General features: G+C 37.3%; 1 long non-coding RNA gene across 3 annotated transcripts in view; it reads left to right on the top strand.

Annotated features, from left to right (window-relative positions):
• Positions 1–21,960, top strand: part of LOC102408134 — a 105,054-nt gene that overhangs the window by 67,406 nt on the left and 15,688 nt on the right. Inside the window, exon 4 of one of the 3 annotated variants that reach the window (XR_006553127.2) lies at positions 9,324–9,696. The exons of 1 other annotated variant lie outside the window; for it this stretch is intronic. This is a non-coding gene — a long non-coding RNA (uncharacterized LOC102408134). Of the gene's footprint in view, positions 1–6,189; positions 6,319–9,323; positions 9,697–21,960 lie in introns of those variants that run through there. One more of the 3 variants, XR_006553128.2, reaches the window with a different exon arrangement.

Raw genomic sequence — 21,960 nt, 5'->3', positions numbered from 1 at the left:
CCTTCAGAAAACAGTTACGTCTCCCACTCACCAGTGTGACATTTGTACAAAATGGAATGTGTTGGAATCAAAATCTGGTCTTTAGTCATCGTCTATTTGATGTAAAACATACTCTTCACCCAAGTATTCAAGCTTACGTCTTAATCTCTGTCACTTTAAAAATACCAGATAGCATCTTTTTCATCAGTAGCATTCATTTTAACTGTTTTCTTGTCATAGTTCCCCTGAAATGTCTCAAGTTTCTTTTATTAAGACCCTCTAGGCCTTGCTGTAATATGTAATCAGGGTGTATTTACATCACACTCCCACTGAACAAATCAGTACAACATAAGTATATTATTCCAAAAACTTTCTCAGAGTCTGGCTCCTTGGCTAAAAACCATGTGTATCACAGTTTTTACAAAAACACATTCCACTTCCTCAATAGAATAGGGTGGCTCCATCTGGGCGGTTCTATTCAACTATTGTACAGCATGTGAACACATATTTATGAATCATTTGTCCAACAGACCTTATTGGATCCTTAACACCTGCTGTGTAAAACATATCTCCGGGCATATGATGAAAATATTTCAGAACTCATGAGAAGCCAAAACAAAGCAGCTCTTTTTAAGTTTGACATAGCAAAAAAATTAATGGAGTTAAAACATATTCCTGAGCTGGACTTGAAAAAAATCAAATACCACTTTCAAAAGATAATAGTGAATAGACTCTAAGAAGACTGAGAGAGGCAACAATTAATGATAGGCAGGCCTCAGAGGACCACAAGGGTCTGTCTGCTTCAGAGTGACCATCCCATTCAAGCTTCCTTTTTCTTCTGTCATCTGCCTTCTCATTAATTTTTAAACCTATGCTTGTCCTTTCAAGGAATCCCTGCCTCTTTTGCCTTTGCTCTCCCTTCAGCTTACTGTTTGTTCTAAAAGAATGCAGTCTGTACATAATATCCAAGGGTAGTGCCAATACGGATAATGCTAAAATCACAGTTTCACACTATTTCTGTTACGAGCCGATTGCTGGTCCGAATAGCATCCACACATCCAGCTGTCTCATGACCTGAGTTGTTTCGGTTCGTTCACGTCTCCTGCTTTTCTCACTCCAGCATTACCCGCTGGATGCTGGAATAGCTAATCATTTCCCAGACGGCTCTCTGACTGATGTGTAGATAGAGTACTAAACCATGGGGTGGCTTGCTATTTCCCCCTGTGTTTCCCCTGCATTGATCAAATAATCCTGAATCACCGTGCCTCAGCCTTCTTTCTCACCCATCGACTCCGTGCTCATTTTCCTCTCTACAGACTCTTTCATTTCCTCTTTATCTGACTCAGCCTCATTTTCACTTTATCATAGGTAGCAAGTCAATTTCCAGTCACAGGGTTATCAGTAAAGATTATCAGGGTGGACATCTGTCTCCTGAACCAAAAGAAAAAAAAAAGAGAGAAAGCGCTGAATGGCTAGATGTACAGGGACATATCACACACACAATTCACACTCATAATAAGCACACACACGCAAAGTACATGTACTACCAGCCAAACAAAAATGTCAGCTGTCACTCAGCCCCTGCTAGCTGTTTCAATTTGAATACCAGTGGCCTGCAGGTTAAGGATGAAGAATAAGAAGAGGGAAAAGCAATAAAAAGTTCTTCTAACAACAGAGATTTTACCACTAACAATGGTATGATCACTAGATACAAAGAATAATAAAAGCTTAATTCTCATTACTCTCTGCAGAGAAGATACTTAAAACATTTTAAACATCTTGGATACTGTATTTTTTTAAGGAAAAAAAAAAAACTCTTGTTAGTCCAGACTTAAACTAGTTTGATACTGCTAAAAATTATTTAGAAGAGTTTACAGCAAGCGTTTGAAATGGAGACAGAGTAACATGATACCCTAGCTTTAAAAACTGTGTTTGTATATAGCCCATGCACTCAATGTGCCAGCAAATCTGGAAAACTCAGCAGGGGCCACAGGACTGGAAAAGGTCAGTTTTCATTCCAATCCCAAAGAAAGACAATGCCAAAGAATGTTCAAACTACCACACAATTGCACTCGTCTCACATGCTAACAAAGTAATGCTCAAAATTCTCCAAGCCAGGCTCCAACGGTATGGGAACCATGAACTTCCAGATGTTCAAGCTCGTTTTAGAAAAGGCAGAGGAACCAGGGATCAAATTGCCCACATCTGCTGGATCATTGAAAAAGCAAGAGAGTTCCAGAAAACATCTACTTCTGCTTTATTGACTACGCCAAAGTCTTTGACTGTGTGACTCACTAGTACAAACTGTGGAAAATTCTTAAATAAATGGGAATACCAGACCACCTGACCTGCCTCCTGTGAAATCTGTATGCAGGTCAAGAAGCAACATTCAGAACTGGACATGGAACAACAGACTGGTACCAAATCAGGAAAGGAGTACATCAAGGCTGTATATTGTCATCCTGCTTATTTAACTTATATGCAAAGAACATCATGAGAAACACTGGACTGGATAAAGCACAAGCTGGAATCAAGATTGCTGGGAGAAATATCAATAACCTCAGATATGCAGATGACATCACCTTTATGGCAGAAAGTGAAGACAAACTAAAGAGCCGCTTGATGAAAGGGAAAGAGGAGAGTGAAAAAGTTGGCTTAAAACTCAACATTAAGAAAACTAAGATCACGGCATCTGGTCCCATCACTTCATCACAAATAGATGGGGAAACAATGGAAACAGTGACAGACTAATTTTGGGGGCTCCAAAATCACTGTAGATGGTGACTGCAGTCATGAAATTAAAAGACACTTGCTCCTTGGAAGAAAAGCTCTGACCAACCTAGACAGCATACTAAAAAGCAGAGACATTACTTTGCCAACAAAGGTCCATCTAGTCAAAGTTATGGTTTTTCCAATGGTCATGTCTGGATGTGAGAGTTGGACTATAGAGAAGGCTGAGCACTGAAAAATTGATGCTTATGAACTGTGGTGTTGGAGAAGACTCTTGAGAGTCCCTTGGACTGTGAGGAGATCCAACCAGTCCATCCTAAAGGAAATCAGCCATGAGTGTTCATTGGAAGGACTGATGTTGAAACTGAAACTCCAATGCTTTGGCCACCTTATGCGAAGAGCTGACTCATTGGAAAAGATCCTAATGCTGGGAAAGATTGAAGGTGGGAGGAGAAGGGGATGACAGATGATGAGATGGCTGGATGGCATCACCAATGCAATGGGCATGAGTTTGAGTAAACTCCAGGAGTTGGTGATGGACAAGGAGGCTTGGCGTGCTGCAGTCCATGGGGTCACAGAGTCGGATGCAACTGAGCAACTGAACTGAACTGAGCTGAACTGAACTGAGACAGTTTTGATCATCACACCTTGGCTTTGCTACTGCCCTGCAGTGGGTAGAGGTAGGATGCTGCTATGCATCCTACCATACACTAGCCAGCCCTTTTCCCTGCAGCAATATATTATCTGGACCCAGCAATCAGTAGTGCCAAAAATAAGGAACTGCTCTATCGAGGGAATCCTCAAGGCCTAAGGAACTGCTGGCACTTCAAAATTGGAAAATAAAAGTTCACAGAACTATGTTTATGGTGAGATAAGTTCTGAGCTACCAGTTGTTACTTCAGAAAGAAAGATATCCAAAACTTCATAAAGTTGGAAGAGATATGAGAGGTTATCCAGTTCAGACATCACTTAACAGAAAGTAAGACCATGTGGTGCAGTGGGAAGGCATGCCACACACTCCCCCACTGCGTGCACACCCCTGGCTGGCAGGGGTGGGATAGGAATGTCAGATGGACTTCAGTGGCCAGTACAGTCCTTGAAGCCCCCAGGAGCCATCTGCAATGGTCAGTGTAATCAGATAAAGAGAGCTTAATCTGGACAGCAAAGAGCAGGAAGGGATATTTCTGAAGTTAACAGCGTGATTAGGGAAAACAGGGGTGAATGTTTCTTTATTCATCAAAGTTATTGTACAGAATTGAGGTAAACCTTGGAGCTTGAAAGTGATAAACTTAGGGGAAGACAACCTACACAAACTTTATAACTTTAGTAAAATTTTGAAATCTGTTACTCTAGAGAAGAAGTCGATGGACATGAGTTTGAGTAAACTCCAGGAGTTGGTGATGGACAAGGGAGGCCTGGTGTGCTGCAGTCCATAGGGTCTCAAAGAGTTGGACACGACTGAGCCACTGAGCTGAACTGAGAGAGGAAGTTTAGATTTTAAAAATCAGTAGCTTCCAAAGATTTTTTTTTTTTTCTTACAAATTTATGGAAGAGAAATTCAGAGCTGGATCCTGAAGGTAACCGAGATGTTTGGGAGCTGGAGTGGGCAGAGTTGTGCTGGGTCTTACCGATTGGGACGAAAAAGAAAAAGGAGTGTATGGAACACGCCAGGCAGTTCACAGAAATGTTGAAAAGGGTGAAGAATAGGCTACAGGCTTTTTTTTTTTTTTTCCTTTTTTTTTTGGAAACAGCTCAAAAATCATGCTTACAGACTGTTTGGATAAGGATTCTGGCCAAACGCCCATCAGCCCAGCTGCCACTTTGACCCCAGGAGCCCTGCTTTGTGGCCACTGCATCAGTCCTGATGCAGAGGCTGTTTTTCATCCACACCGCTTGCCCGTCTCAGGCAGCTCGGCTCTGCGTGGTCTCCACGCTGGGACCCGAGCTGGTAGGAGTCAATATCTGGAATTTTACCATTCACTCTGGCAGAGGGAACTAGCTCTAGAGAGTCTTTCACCAGCTGTTAAACACCTGAGCCAGAAGTCAGACTCTCATTTCTGCTCCTAAATCAGGACTAGTCACCTATCCTTTAGCCAGTGACAAGGAAGTCAGCAAGGGTGACCCTCCTATGTATCCAAAAAGGGGAGCAGTAATGCCCTCAGCAAGCACGTCTACTGCCCCTTGATACCACTGCGTCCCTGGAGTTCCGTTCGGCCCACCCAGAACTGCCACCGTCAGTGAGAAGGAGCGAGCTCTCAGTCCGTTTTGACCTGTGATGTTACGTCCTGAATCCAGGCCGGACATAAATGAGTCTGCTTAGCAGAGCTCAGTTCAGGTGTCTGTGCTTGTAGTATTTTCAGCTCCTATGAACTCGAAGACTTGCCCCTTCAAAACTCCTAAAGTGGGGAGATTCCTAAACTTAAAAATTCCATAAACAACTATATGCCAGATGTCTGCAAAGTGGTGGTAAATTAGTACCCCAGGAAGGTGACAAAAGTCACTTTAGTGCTGCTTGTCCTGTGTGACCCTTCAGGCTCCCGATGAAGCGTTATCCCGGTGGGTCACACCAGTCAGCCCTAGCAGGCTTTCCTGGGCCCCCAGTCACGGGTGCCCAGCAATGGCCACTAATATGGAGAAATTAAGTTGCATCAGGAGGAATCACTGGCTTTAAGAACACTGAAGAGTAGAGGAAGAGAGTACCTAAAGTGACTGTGTCAACTTAATACTGGTTCTCCTAAGAGCAGAGCACACAAGAGAGAGCTTACAGCAAGATGAGAAAATTGTAAAAGACCGGTTTATATTCGTGGAGGTGATCTCTGTAATAGCCACAGGCAATCAGCAGTTGGCACCTTGGCGCTGGTCGGGAATATTGAAAGCTGCCCGGAAGATGAGCTAAACTGTACTCCTTGAGTATCCTGCTGCTGCTGCTGCTGCTAAGTCACTTCAGTCGTGTCCGACTCTTAGCGACCCCATGGACTGCAGCCCACCAGGGACCTCCATCCATGGGATTTTCCAGGCAAGAGTACTGGAGTGGGGTGCCATTGCCTTCTCCACCTTGAGTACCCAGAAGCAGTCATTCCTGTTATCAGTCTATTCCTTTTCTTTCTTAACTCTTTACTTTTTCCATGGAAAAGACAATGCAAAACTTAAGAAATGAAAAGCCAACAATTTAGAAGTCGATCAGAATAACTCAGGCAGCAAATTACATATGGTCAGATACTTCATATTGCCTAAACTGTGAATGGATTTTGTCTCTGAAGTTTCCGACTGAAAGGAGTTATTCTAATTACAAAACTTCCCAACAGTAACAAAAAAGTTATAGTTTATTATATGAAACATTCAAGAGAATACATGGTCTTATAATATTCTTATACCTGACATTTAACTCTAGTTATCCTTTTTATTCAAATATGGAATTAATAGTCTTTTTAAACCCTGGGTTTCTTCCCATTGATATAACTTTTGTCTTTTATACTTCAGTATGTGCATTAGAAAAATCCTACACACCTGGAATTCTTTCAATTCACCAAGCTGACAGCATGAAATTAAAAGACACTTGCTCCTTGGAAGAAAAGTTCTGACCAACCTAGACAGCATATTAAAAAGCAGAGACATTATTTTGCCAACAATGGTCCATCTAGTCAAAGCTATGGTTTTTCTGGTAGTCATGTATGGATGTGAGAGTTGGACTTTAAAGAAAGCTTAGTGCCGAAGAACTGATGCTTTGAAACTGGTGTTGCAGAAGACCCTTAAGAGTCCCTTAGACTGCAAGGAGATCCAACCAGTCCATCCTAAAGGAAATCAATCCTGAATATTCATTGAAAGGACTGATGCTGAAGCTGAAACTCCAAGACTTTGGCCACCTGATGCGAAGAACTGACTCATTGGAAAAGACCCTGATGCTGGGAAAGATTGAAAGCAGGAGGAGAAGGGGACGACAGAGGATGAGATGGTTGGATGGCATCACTGACTCAATGGATGTGAGTTTGAATAAGGTCCAGGAGTTGGTGATGGACAGGGAGGCCTGGCATGCTGCAGTCCATGGGGTCGCCACGACTAAGCGACTGAACTGAACTCAACTAACCAAGCTGATAGAAATTTTGAGAATAACCATTTATTTAAAGTATTTGTACTTATAAAAGAAGTAATTTAAATTAGAAGAAAAGAGTTGTTTCCCATCATGAACACATATTTTCTTTCCATTCTAAGCATATATGTGTGTCTGCATGTGTGTGTGCATAGACCATCCATATCAGGTAACAAATTATACATGTATAAATACTTTTATTTTTGACCCCATATGCATTTATAGTGATTTATCATTTCATGGGCTGTGTGTACCACCTTGACCCTCCTTCAGGACTGAGGCACTAGCTTTCTCAGATGCTAGGAGGATTGGCAGGTTGCGGAGCTCACACTCTTAGGGAAATACCCTCAGTTAGAGAAGGCAGGCTTGCCAAAATCACACCTCCTCTCTTTTCACACACACCCACTAAGGAGGATCCACATTCACTGCAGAAGTATGAAGGCCCAGCCCATTACGCTGGCTCAGGACGTTTCTGAAGGGCCGCCGCAGCCCCAGAGCTCCCCACAGGGTCTGCTGAGACCTTCCCTGTGACCACACGTCTGGAGCATATCTGAACTGTTTCCTCTGCTTCCCTTCCGGTGTTTACCCTCGTGGCTGCCCCCTCCTCCTACATAATTTCAAAATCCTTTCTCTGGGCAGCCTGACCTAAAACTACCTAAGTATTTTTGCATATCATTATAGACTTTTCCTTGGGCAAGGTAATGAACTTTGCTTCAGTTTTCTCTTCCGTTAAATGAAGAAAAATTTAAATCCTTATCTCACAAAATTATTCTTACAGTGAAAAGTAGTAATACATTTAAAGATTTTAGAACAATGCCTGGCATGTAATAATGCTATTCAGTAAAATATTAGCTATTATATTCATTTTGCTATCTGCTTAAATATCTTTCAAATGAATGAGCCATATTGTACATAATAAATTTAGAGTTTAGTTTAAACTCTTATTTTAATATATATTCAGCAACAAGCTAATTTATACATTATAATTTTTTCATTTGCAATCATTTTCTAAAATAAATTTATGAAAGTAAAAGTAATGAGTCAAAACACATATGCATTTAATAATAAGTCTCTTTTACAATTACAGAATCAATACATGTCCATTATGGAATTTTCTTAAGTATGAAAAAGTAGAGATAGTTTAAAAAAAAAAAACTGAAATTTTCTAATTTTCCAAATATGAAAATTGTAAAATATTTGGTTGCAGAGTATCCTCGTATATTGATTGGTCATGATCAATAACAGAAGATATTCTGTTAATAATAAACAGTAGGAGGAAAACTTTGCATATTGAATATCCAAGTGTCTGTATTTCTTTTTTTAACTTATAGACTTTTGAGTTTAAATGTACAAAGACTAGTTCTATAAATATTCACAAGAAAGACATCACCATGATTGCCTCCAGGGAGAGGATGTGAAAGTTCAGGAGAAGGACTTACTTTTAACTATATTCCCTATTAAATTATTCTTTGAATGTTATAATATGCTCATAGTAACATTTTTTTAAACAACTACTTTAAAACATTTTATAAATTTAGATTCAGGGAAATATAATCAATAAAAGAGAAAATAATTTTTTTGCTATGTCATATTATAGTTTTATTTTTGATTTGTTGAGGCAACTCCATACTACTTTCCATAATGACCATACCAGTTTAAATTGACACTGACAACATGTGATTTTCTCCTTTGCTCCTCATTCTTTTTTTTTTATTAATTTATTCATTTTTTATTGAAGGATAATTGCTTTACAGAATTTTGCTGTTTTCTATCAAACCTCAACATGAATCAGCCATAGGTATACATACATACGTACATATACATATATATATCCCCTCCCTTTTGAACCTCCCCCCCATCTCCCTCTCCACCCCACCTCTCTAGGTTGATACAGAGCCACTGTAAACCAAAATTGAAATAGACACATGTATCCCATTGTTCATTGCAGCACTGTTTACAATAGCTAGAACATGGAAGTAACCTGTATGTCCATCGACAGATAAATGAATAAAGAAGTTGTGGTACATACACACAATAGAATATTACTCAGCCATAAAAAGGAATGCATTTGAGTCAAGTCTGATGAGGTGGATGATCCTAGAACCTATTGTACAGAATGAAGTGAGTCAGAAAGAGAAAAAGAGATACCATATTCTAACACATATATACAAAGTCTAGAAAAATGATACTGAAGAATTTACTTATAAAGTGACAGTGGAGAAACAGACATACAGAATAAGAATAGACTTATGGACACGGAAGAGGGGAGGAGACCGTGAGATGTATGGAGAGATTAACATGGAAACTTACATTACCATATGTAAAATAGATAGCCAATGGGAATTTGCTGTATGGCTCAGGAAACAGAAAAGAGAAAACAAAAGTTTTGATGTTATAGTGCAATCAGAAACACCTGAGAATGCCCATATCCTTGTTCTTGCCAAATTCAGTGTACAAAAGTGTTCAATCTTTGCTGATTTTATAGGCAAACCATCCAATATCTTATTATGACTTTTATCTTTCGTAGATAATGGAGCTGAACTATTTTAAAAATGCATATTAAGAATTTAATTATTTGGTGAGCAGGAATGTGACTACGGTGATGTGAAGTGGACAAAAAAACCTTCCCCCAAAATAATTATAAAACTAGACAATATCAAAAGCAACCCTTTCAGAACTCTGCAAATGGACCAATTAGCAAATAGAGACGCTTATTAATGAAGAACTGCTGGCCTCCAAGAAAGAATCGTGGAAATCTGAGGCCTTCCTGTCTGGAGTGGCTCCCATCCCCTAACTAGATTTGCTCAAAAGTAGATTTGAAATGACAGAAGAGAAATCTCAAGGAAGCTGAAAATAAATCAATAGAAATAATCCATTCTGAAGAACAGAAAGGAAAAGATTGACAAAATAAAGCTCTCCATTGAACTGTGAGACATCAAGCATACTAATAATATTTGTACAATGGATGTCCCAAAACAAAGGAAAAAGGTAGAAAAAAAAAACAGTGAAAGAAGTATGACCTATTAGATGAAAAAAATTCCTGAAAAGAATCAATGATCTCCAAAAACTCTGAGTAGAATAAACATAAGGAGAACCATAGTAGATATAATATAGTGTAAGTGCCGAAACCAAAATTTTCATCAATTTTTGCAATAATTACATTAGGTGTGAATGGGGTGAATACTCCAATAAAAAGCATTTCGTTAAACTGAGTAAAAATTAAGACTCAACTTCGTTACCTGCAAGAAAAATACCTTAGCGTCTAAGGCACAAATAGGCTCAAAGGATGGAAAAACACATACCAGGCAAACAGATCTGTGAGACTGGTGTAGCTAAACGATACCATAAGAAAAGGAATATTAAGGCAAAGAACATTATTGGAAATAAAGGGGATATTTTATAATGATAAAGGGCTATTAGAAAGAAAGAACTTAGATATGTACTTAAAACAGGAACCCAGAAGTACATGGAACCAAAGCTGACATATTGAGAGGAGAACTAAATGACTCAGCAATTGTATTTGGAGAGTCCAGTGCCACATTCTCAATAATTGACAATACTACTAAATACAGTCAGTAAACATAGGGTAGATTTTAACAAGTAGAGCAATAATTTGGACAGCCATAGAACACTGCATCTGACAACAACAAAACATATAATCTTTGCCAGCACAAATGAAATATTTTTAGGTTAGACCATATACTAGCTTATAAGACAATTCTCAGTACCTTTAATTGAATTGTGAATCATCTGTTCATGCCTTTGACCCATTTATCTAGTGTGATTATATACTGCTTAAATTTGAATAAATTCCCTATGTACTAATTATAATATACTCTACCCTCTCATATATGCTGCATGGTTTTTTTTCCAGTTCGGCTTCATTATTTACTTTATGACATTTAAGAAGTTTTTAATTTTAATGTTACTCAGAACAACTAACATTTTCATTCACTACTTCTAGCACTCATCTTCTTAGAAATTGTCTCCTACTTTAGAGAGCTTATAAAATTCTACTTTATTTCGTTTTTTTTCCTTGCAAGACATTTTCTTTAAATTTTATTATTTAAATCTTTAATTCAGCCAGAATGTGTGAATATTTGAATGAGAGATCTAAGTTTTCCCATAGTTAATCGATTTTTCCAAAAATTTTCCAAGTTTTTTCAATTCATTTCAGTAAACCTTTATTCATTCGTTTCTGAGATCTTCTTTGTTAGGTATTCTTTAAAAATTCCCAAATTATAAGACTGAGTATAAAGGATGAATAGTTCTCAACTAATTCATAAGCATAATGCTATTCTACTCATGGTCTCTTTGTAATATTTTTAGAAAATTTAATGAAATGATTGTAAATATTCACTGGAATCATAAATGAAATATCTAAATAAATTTTTAAAGTATTATTCAGGGAAGGCAAACTCTTACAAAATTAAATAATACATAGCTGATGCAAAAAAGAAAAAATATTACCAGTTTTATATACCTCTGTCTCTCTCTATATATATAGACACCAGATGGCAGAGCACCTGAAAGGTATTCTGTTTGATAAACTGAACTATGACAAGTACAACCAGATCAAACTAAAGTAACAAGAGGGGGACATGGAAGATAAAGCATAATACAGGTGAACTTTAAGGATGAAACAGTAGATTTTTATTCCTAGAGAGTTGGAACAGCTATCAAGTAGAATAGCAGCCTGTCAAATAGTAAAAAGGATCTGTCAGTGGGCAATCTGGGAGATCAAGGAGAGAATTATTGAATATCTTCAAAGCATGTCTACATATAGCTATTTTTCAGACACAGAATAAACATTTTCAAATTCAACAGCTAAGAAGGCACAAATTATTTACAGATTTAAATCCTGATTATACACCTTTGCAAGAAAAAGCTGAAATGGATCTAATACTTACATATTTGTTTTTTAAAAACTAAATTAATGGTACGTATGAGAAATAGAGAAAAGACTATACATTGAATGGAAATCACTCAGTAGACATGATATGCAATTCAGTGCAATAGGCCCATACATTTGCTCACCATTTTTAGAATCTAAGACATGAAAAATCTTTCTAAATTGATTATTTTAAAATTATCTTTTGATAAACAACAAAGGTCTACCATATAGCACAGGGAAGTATATTCAATACCTTGTGATAAACCACAATGGAAAAGGACATAAAAATGAATGTATATGTATGTATAACTGAATCATTTTGCTGCACAGCAGAAACTAACAAATCATTATAGAGCAACTCTATGTCAATTAAAAAATAAATAAATATTACATTCTTCCAACCGTATCACATCAAACACTGGGGGACATAAAAGTAGAACTCATTTCTGGAAAACCTTTCAAATCACCTAATTGATGTCTTAAGTCTTTCAGATGCACATTCCTTAATTAAAACATAAAATGAAAACTGGAATTGTTTCAATTCATAAAAACTAATGTTACGAGAGGGAAAGGGGTGAGGATTCTTGCTGGCCTGCCAATCTCATTACAAGTTTTATCATAGCCCTTGAATTGATTAACATCAGTGCAATCAAGATCCGCATTATAAGCATTTTCAATGAAAATTTTTAAAATGCTGCTTCAGTTTTGTCTATAAAAGTGGAACTCAATAAATTTGTCCTGAGTGTGGTTTCGAAATTATCCTTTGGATAAAATGGTTTGTTAAAGCAATGATAACAAAATCTGGTTAGTGCTAGGTCAGCTTCCCTATCAAAAAAAGATGACAACCATCAGTTGATATTCTCTTCTCCCATTATTCATTCTCGTCCTGCCCAACGCCTCTTTCAGAGATCCTTTCTGCTGTTTTGCTCTCTGTTTTGTTATATATATGGACATTACTTTAAATTCTCTCATTATTGAAGAATATATCTTTGCCTGTCAAATTTAAGAATGCACTTAAAAATAAGAAATAATCAAAAATTGTTGCCAGGGAAAAACATTTTATTTAAACAGTGATGTCAGCATTCAGTTCAGTTCAGTTCAGTCTCTCAGTTGTGTCTAACTCTTTGCGTCCCCATGGACCGCAGCAAGCCAGGCCTCTCTGTCCATCACCAACTCCCAGAGTCCACCCAAACTCATGATCATTGAGTCAGTGATGCCATCCAACCATCTCATCCTCTGCCATCCCCTTCTCCTCCCACCTTCAATCTTTCCCAGCATCAGGGTCTTTTCAAATGAGTCAGTTCTTCACATCAGGTGGCCAAAGTATTGGAGTTTCAGCTTTAGCATCAGTCCTTCCAATGAATACTCAGGACTGATTTCCTTTAGAATGGACTGGTTGGATCTCCTTGCAGTCCAAAGGACTCTTAAGAGTCGTCTCCAACACCACAGTTCAAAAGCATCAATTCTTTGGCACTCAGCCTTCTTTAATGTCCAACTCTCACATCCATACATGACTAATGGAAAAAACCATAGCTTTGACTAGACAGACCTTTGTTGGCAAAGTAATGTCTCTGCTTTTAAATATTCTGTCTATGTTGGTCATAACTTTTCTTCCAAGGAGTAGCGTCTTTTTATTTCATGGCTGCAATCACCATCTGCAGTGATTTTGGAGGTCAAAAAATTAAAGGCTGTCACTGTTTCCATTGTTTCCTCATTTATTTGCCATGAAGTGATGGGACCAGATGCCATGATCTTCGTTTTCTGGATGTTGAGTTTTAAGCCAACTTTTTCACTCTCCTCTTTCACTTTCATCAAGAGGCTCTTTAGTTCCTCTTCACTTTCTGCCATAAGGGTGGTGCCATCTGCATATCTGGGGTTATTGATATTTCTCCCAGCAATCTTGATTCCAGCTTGTGGTTCATCCAGCCTGGCATGTCACATGATGTACTCTGCATATAAGTTAAATAAGCAGGATGACAATATACAGCGTTGACATACTCCTTTCGAGATTTGGAACCAGTCTGTTGTTCCATGTCTGGTTCTAACGGTTGCTTCTTGACCTGCATACAGATTTCACAGGGGGCAGGTCAGGTGGCCTGGTATTCCCATCTCTTTAAGAATGATGTCAGCATTAAAAAAAAGTAAACCTTGCACACTGAATTTAAATCTTTCTAAAATACTTAGGTTCATATTAATAGGTACCATAATGTGCCTTTTTTTGTTTGTTAATATGTAGCTCAGCTGAAAGTGTTTTCACCTCTTCCTCTCTTCAGTGCACACTTGAAATCTGCCCAAACAGCAGAATTTGTTTTAAATTTATCTGAAGTTAAACTGTGTTTAAGGAATCCTATAAAGTGGAATAGTTATTAATATACTAAATAACAAGCAAACTGTTATTATATTTCAGAGCTTGAGATCATTAGCTCAGATACACTGAATTTCTTATCACCCTCAGTTATTTTGAAGTTCTCTCTTGGGTGGTTCTGCCTAGACCTCCACTGAACACAAAGAATCTTAGCAAATTTGTAAATCTGTAAAAATTTTTTAAATGCCCTTCTACCTTTAGCTCTGACCTGTGTTAATGTGAAACCAACATTAGATTGTACTTAATGGATTTAGTTTTTTAAATCATTTTTTCCCCACAATGGTAACAATTTCATTTGGAAAAAAATTTTTATTGAGTTATAATTGATTTATAATATTATATTAATTACAGATGTACAACATAATTAATATTTTTGTAGACTATACTGCATTTAAAGTTGTTATAAAATATTGGCTACATTCCCTGTGTAGCACATGTTTCCTTATAGCTTATTTTATGCATAATAGTTGGTTCATCTACTGTGACCCTACCTCTACCTTGCCCTCATTTATTTGCCCCTCCCATTTTCCTCTCCCCACTGGTCATCACTAGTTTGTTCTCTTTACCTGTGGCTCTGTTTCTGTTTTGTTATATTCATTTGCTTATTTTATATTTGAGCTTTTACTTATAAGTAACAACATACAGTATTTGTCTTTCTCTGGATGACTTATTTCACTGAGCATAATACACTTTGCCAACAAAGGTCCGTCTAGTCAAGGCTATGGTTTTTTCTGTGGTCATGTATGGATGGACTGTGAAGAAGGCTGAGCACCAAAGAATTGATGCTTTTGAAGTGTGGTGTTGGAGAAGACTCTTGAGAGTCCCTTGGACTGCAAAGAGATCCCACCAGTCCATTCTGAAGGAGATCAGCCCTGGGATTTCTTTGGAAGGAATGATGCTAAAGCTGAAACTCCAGTACTTTGGCCACCTCATGCAAAGAGTTGACTCATTGGAAAAGACTCTGATGCTGGGAGGGATGGGGGCAGGAGGAGAAGGGGACGACAGAGGATGAGATGGCTGGATGGCATCACTGACTCGATGGACGTGACTCTGAGTGAACTCTGGGAGTTGGTGATGGACAGGGAGGCCTGGCGTGCTGCAATTCATGGGGTCGCAAAGAGTCAGACATGACTGAGTGACTGAACTGAACTGAACTGAATACACTCCAGGTTCACCCATGTTGTTGCAAATAGCAAACTTTCATTATTTTTGTCACTGAGCAGTATTCTGTTGTGTACATATTTATCTCTTCATCTGTTGATGAATATGTAGGTTGCTTCTATATCTTTACTATTATCAATATTTCTCCTATGAAAGATGCATGTATCTTTTTGATTAACGTTTTTGGTTTCTTTGGATACATCCCACAGAGTGGACTTGCTGGATCACTGTTGTTGTTCAGTCACTCAGACGTGTCCGACTCTTTGCAACCCCATGGACTGCAGTCAGGCTTTCGTCCTTCACAGTCTCCAGGAGTTTGCACAAACCCATGTCCATTGAGTCAGTGATGCCATCCAGCCATCTCATCCTCTGTCGTCCCCTTCTCCTCCTGCCCTCAACCTTTCCCAGCGTCAGGGTCTTTTCCAATGAGTCAGTTCTTGACTGTGACCCACATTGGGTGGCCAAAGTATTGAAGCTTCATCTTCAGCATCAGTCTTTCCAATGAATATTCAGGGCTGATCTCCTTTAGGATGGACTGGTTGGATCTCCTTGCAGTCCAAGGGACTCTCAAGAGTCTTCTCAACACCACAGTTCGAAAGCATCCTCTTCGGCGCTCAGCCTTTATGGTCCAGCTCTCACATCCACACATGACTGTTGGATCATATGGTAGTTCTAATTTTTTTAAGGATCCTCTATACTGCTTCCCATAGTGGCTGCACCAATTTATACTCCCACCAATAGTGAACAAGAGTTTCCTTTTCTCCAGTCCTCAGTGACATGTACTGTGTTTGGTCATTTTGATGCTAGCCATTCTGAGAGCTGTGAGGTGCTATCTCATTGACTTGCATTTCTGTGATGTTTATCAATGTTGAACATCTTTTCATGTGATTGTTGGCAGTCTGTGTATCCTCTTTGGAAAAATGTCTATTTAGATTTCTGCCCATTTTTAAAAATTGGGTTGTTTGGGTTTTTTGGTTTTTTTTTTTTTTTTTTTTGATGCTGAGTTGTATGAACTGTTTGTATATTTTTGGATATTAACCCCTTGTGAGTCACATCATTTGCAAATATTTTCTCCCTTTCTGTAGGTCTCCTTTTCATTTTGTCAATGGTTTCCTTTCTGGGCAAAAGCTTTTATGTTTAACTTAAGGTCCCGTTTGTTTACTTTTCTTTCATTTCCATTTCCTTAGGTGACAGATCCAAAAATATTGCTATGATTTATGTCAGAGTTTTCTATGTTTTCTCCCAGAAGTTTTATGATTTCTGTTCTTACATTTTTGTCTTTAATCTATTTTTACTTTATTTTTGTATAGGGCATGATGAAATGTTCTAATTTTATTCTTTTACATCTAGCTGTCCAGTTTTCTCAAGACCACTTACTTGTTGAAGATACTGTCTTTTCTCCGTTATATATTCTTGCTTCCTTTGTCATAGATTAATTGACCATCAGTGCATGGGCTCTCTCTTCTGTCCCATTTTTCTTTGTGTCTGTTTTTACACGATTAGTACAAAATACTATTTTGGTTGCTGTAGCTTTAATATATAGTCTGAAATTAGGACCCATATTGAATTTAAACCACAGACATTTATGTGCTATTAAAATATCCTAACATACTAATATGAGAAAGGTTTCTCTAACAATAGGCCTAAAAAAATGAATGATATACTATAACCCCATATACCCAGGAGCCCCACGTCTTCTGCAGTCATCTGTGAAACTCTGGTGCTTGCAAGCAGGGAAGAATCTCAGGCCTCTCACAGTTTCTGCCACGTGCACAGGCAGAATTAAAAAAGTAGAACAATTACCTTAATAACTCTGAGAGTGCCATTTTAATGATCACAATTACTTTAGGGTTTGGGGAGTTCTGTTTGTTTACCTTCTAAATATCATAAATTTTATAAAAGATTCTCATCCTACAACCTGTGCTTTCGTTTTGTTGTTATTATAACTAAGATTGCCACAAAGGTTTAATCATCATTGAGGTGTAAAGTCCAGATTTAGAATTAAAGAAGTTGGGTTCAAATGCTAGCTCTGTGATTTACAAGGTCTTGGAGAGAAAATATTTTTTGAAGTGTCGGCTCTCTGAAATGTAAAGTGGGGCTAGTAATCATCTTTTAATGTGAATTAAGACTAATCAAAATCATGTAGGTAAAGTCCTAAGCATAATGCCCAGAAGATAGTATCAACAAATAACTTGATTCAAGAAATATGAGATTATTTCAGTAATTTAGGAAAGAATGATGTAACTTAGATATATTGGTCAGGAGGCTTTGCAGTTCCGCTGGACTTGGTGTGTAGAGAAAGAAAACACGGATTATGAATGATGTTGACATATAAGAATAGAAACAAGTGGAAAAGACCCACAGGAGATGCAGATTTGAGACAAGGTGTATACTACGAGTTCAGTTTTGTACATGTAGAGTTTTGAATGTGGAAATCTAGGTATACATGTGGAGTAGGCTGCTAAATATGAGTTTGGAGCCAAGAACTCATCAACTCCCATAAAACCAATCCACATTGTCTCAATTAAGTAGTAATGACCAGTGTCAACATCTCAGGGACACACATACCCATGAAGATTACCAGGTGCCAAATGTTATGGAGAAAACATCTTTAAGGTGATGTGAAAAGTTCCCAGTTTATTTTAAGCTAGCTTCACAGAGTGGCTGCCCTTTGATAAAGCCACCATATTCTAGAGATGGGTACTCAGTTCTGAAGGCTCATCAGACTTCTTAGTAGAATCATCCCATGTTTTGTAACGAGATGGTGTATTTTCTATGAAGACTGTATAAATAGCTGATCAAAAATCTTCTCCTTAATTTTTTTGTTAGGACTAATTTAGAGCAGGGAAATTATTTAACTTGCTTCTAAATTTTGGGTGTCCTCCAGGTCTAGTAATATCATTAAATAACTTCTATTTCACAATACTAATGACCATAAGTTCTGAAAAATTAATTTGTAGAAATCTCCATTGCAATATTTTGTTTACTTTTGCCACTTTACTTGGTTGCTTGCATTTTTATCAAATTTTAATATCTAAGTTCTCTAAATTGTAAGAACAAGCAAATTCTACACATGGAAAGTCTACAAAAAAGCCCATGAACTAGGGAAAATAATCTCAGTTAGTAAAACAAAGCTAGAAAGAATAGAAATGTTGAATTAGAAGTGCAAGGATAGTGTGGATGGGTGGCTAAAACTTAAGACGACTTACTCATAAAACAAGGACTCATTGACCATGCTTCATATGTGCAATATAATAATAAATTTGAAGAGTTATTCCAAAATATAATGTCTTTCTAAGTTCTCTAAATAACGGGAACAAATATGTATACCAAATCCTTCTGAAGCTCATATTCTCATTACATGAAAATCATGGATGTGTGAATCATAAGTAATTTTTTCTGGAGAGAATTTAAGAGGAAAGGAACTCAGAGTGAAACAAAATAGGTTGTGAAAATGAGTGGAAGATCATGCTGAGTACATATATTTCTTGAGGGTTAATGAGTCACACTGGCTTACTGGGATCACAGAATTGAACAGAGGGAGTCAACCAGTCTGAGCTATAGAGTCATAAAGAAGTCAACCATGGAGTATCAAACATAAAAAGAAATACTCCTTAGTGCATACATTAACTGGGGATTAAGTTGTTCACAATTACAGATAACTGAGTTAAGGATGAAGGGGGACATTCATCATTTTTTGCAAACAAGTGACTTACATATTTTAATAGTATAGGACACTTTATTACTAAGTAAAATGTAGTGAAACAGGACATTTTTATTTCTTTACTTTGGTGAAAGTAAAAACTATTAATATGAGCTCTGATGGTTGCCCTCAGACTACACAAGGCTCAAGTTTTACTATCACATAGAGCACAGAAAACTTAGATCTCCCACTGTAGGGATTTTTGGAAACATAACTCTTAAGATTGGGGAGGGATTGGTTTAGTAGATAATTTCACAGGATACATGAATAGAGTTCTTTTTTAAGTGAGTTGTCAGTTGAGAAAATACAATCTTAAAGGCAAATTTTTGATATATAATACCAGAAAAGAAGAAAAGATAATTCTCAATCTCTAATATATATTACACTACAATTAGTTAAGAAGAAAATGTGTAGAAACATTTTGAAGGAATGGAGTGAGTTAAATTTTTTTAAAAAATCACAAAATGCTAAGAGTGACAGCTGGAAAACCATACTCTTGAGTCTGCAGGGTGAATGAAAAAGAATGGGACCCAGCTGTTTCAGTCTTTATTCAAAATCAAATGAGGAAGCATGGGTTATGTTATGTTTAAAAATGGCCACTGTAATCTGATCCATGCCCAATACTTTGCTATGTAGGATTGTGTGTTTAACACATGTCTTTTTCATTTTGTTGATTATAGAAAAACTGCTATGAAATATACTTCATGTGGAAAATCTCCAGTTTAGGTAAAAATAAATCTAAAAGCTAGAACCTAATAAAAGAAAGAAAGCCCAAATTTTAAATTCTCATATCAATAGCTTAACCACATCCTTTCAACTCTTCTTCATATTGTAAAAGGTGATGTTTTAAAATCAAATAAAATGGTTGTGTCAATATCACATGACTGTAAACATTTTCATATCTCCTAGTATGTGTTGAAACATATAAAGTTAAATCACACCATTTCGGGTTTTTTTTTTTAATAGGAAGAAAAAATTAGTTACAAATATTTACTAAGCTATCTAACACAAATTCCAGATTTGCCTCTTCATTGCCTGCCTTTTGAATTTAGATGCTCTAACCCAAAATACTGAGACACTAGATGTAAAGCCAAGGACCACTTTTGAGAACAGATGTCATAGTACCAAAAGAGAGAGTCCTCTTCCTCTACCTGGACCTTTTTGTTGAGTACAGCGAGGTGGCATCGCTGCTTCGTCTCAGGTACTGCAACGCTTACCAGCAACGAATATATCAGTACATCCCCTTGTACAAGACTGGAATTATCACCTTCCAGAAGCTATTCTTCTCTTTAAAAGATAACAGTGTGGGACTTTTATTGGGACTTTTATTTCCAAATATGAAAGATTTATTTGTACCAGACTTGCCCAAACTTGTTAAGTAACCATAAAACCGAACAAAGTATACGAAGTGTCTTTTTTGTGGCATTGGACAACAGGCAGCACAGGAATTCTTTCTGAGAAAAAGGATGACACAGGAGCTGCATTCCACGGTCACCAAGGCTTTTGTCTAGGGACAGATCCCCTAAAGCAGAATAAGGAATTGAAGACCAACAGAAACCGGGCAGTTCCAAGGTTGAGAAGGCAAAAGCCAGAATTTAGAGCTGCAGAAAGCAGTGGAATACTTTGTAGGACAAAGTGTCAGAGAGAAGGTTGCTTGGGAAGAGTTGGTGTTGTTCAGTCGCTCAGTCGTGTACAGCTCTGCAAGCCCATGGACTGCAGCACGCCGGACTTCCCTGCCCTTCACTATCTCCCACAAGTTTGCTCAAAGTCATGTCCATTGAATTGGTGATGCTGTCCAACCATCTCATCCTCTGTAGGAAAAAACTAGTCTCAATTTAAGTCCCTGGATCAAAGTCTTCACTTTACATTTTAGAGAGTAAGATGCTGAGCAGTCAGCCAGAGAGTGGTGCTAACAAAGATTGGGAGTGAAACAAAAATACTAAACGTTGCACAGTGTGGAAGCCTTAAGTTCCAACCCAACCAGGGTTGAAAAAACTTATCAATCCTGGCCATTCAGCTGAAACACTAGAAAATAAATATCTTTAGAATAATAAGGACCATATACTAAGAAAGCCTAAGCCAAGCCTTGATAAGATCTAGGAGCCCCCTGGTAAACTGTCAAACTGCTGAAACAAAACTCTACATTATTTTAAAAAGACTATACAATCTATGCTATTTATAATTTATCACCTGTAAATTTCCAAAAATAATGCAAAATTAATAAGCATGTTGGAAAGCAGAAAAGTATGATGCATCATAAAGTAGTGAGTAGAATGACTCTGAGGTGATCCAAATATTTTAATTAAAAGGTAGTGAAATAAAGATACTATAATAAATATATACATATATTAAAATAAATATATATAATAGAAAAGGTACTATAAAGATCTTAAAGAAAAATATGGCCTCAATGAGTAAAGTGATGGGAAATCTCAGATGAGAAAGGAAAGTACAAAAAGAAGCAAAGTGAAACCTAGAATGAAAAATAACAATATCTGAAATGAAAAAGTTCACTTTCATAAGCTTGATGTCAGATTGGAAATAGCAGGAAGGGTTCGAAAACTTCAACACAGTTTGATTGAAATCAACCAATCTGAATAATACATAAAAAAAGATAGAAGAAAAATGATCAGTTCAGTGATCCATGGGGAAATATCATACAGTCGAACATCTGCAAATAGGGCCCCCAAAAAAGACAGGAGAGATAAAAAGACATGGAATAAATATATGACGATACATGGTTGAAGTCTCAATTTGATGAAAAAAATCTAATTACAGATCTGAGAAGCTCATTAAACCCAGAATAAACTCAAAGAAAACCATGCCTATACACATGATAGCAAAATTGCCATAAACCAAACATAAAGAAGGCAGACAACGAAATGAAATCACAGAAAATCAAGACATTGGATGTAGAGGACCACAAGTAGGCACGAAACTGACTTCTCAGAAAATACTGGAGCCAAAGACATCTTAAATACATGAGCAAATAATTATTATCCTTTTTGTCTATGAATTTCTCTTTGAAAACAAGTGAAACA

The sequence above is a fragment of the Bubalus bubalis genome, chromosome 9 (genome assembly GCF_019923935.1).
Source record: "Bubalus bubalis isolate 160015118507 breed Murrah chromosome 9, NDDB_SH_1, whole genome shotgun sequence".
Taxonomy (NCBI): domain Eukaryota; kingdom Metazoa; phylum Chordata; class Mammalia; order Artiodactyla; family Bovidae; genus Bubalus; species Bubalus bubalis.
This window is presented reverse-complemented; position numbering and strand designations above follow the sequence as displayed.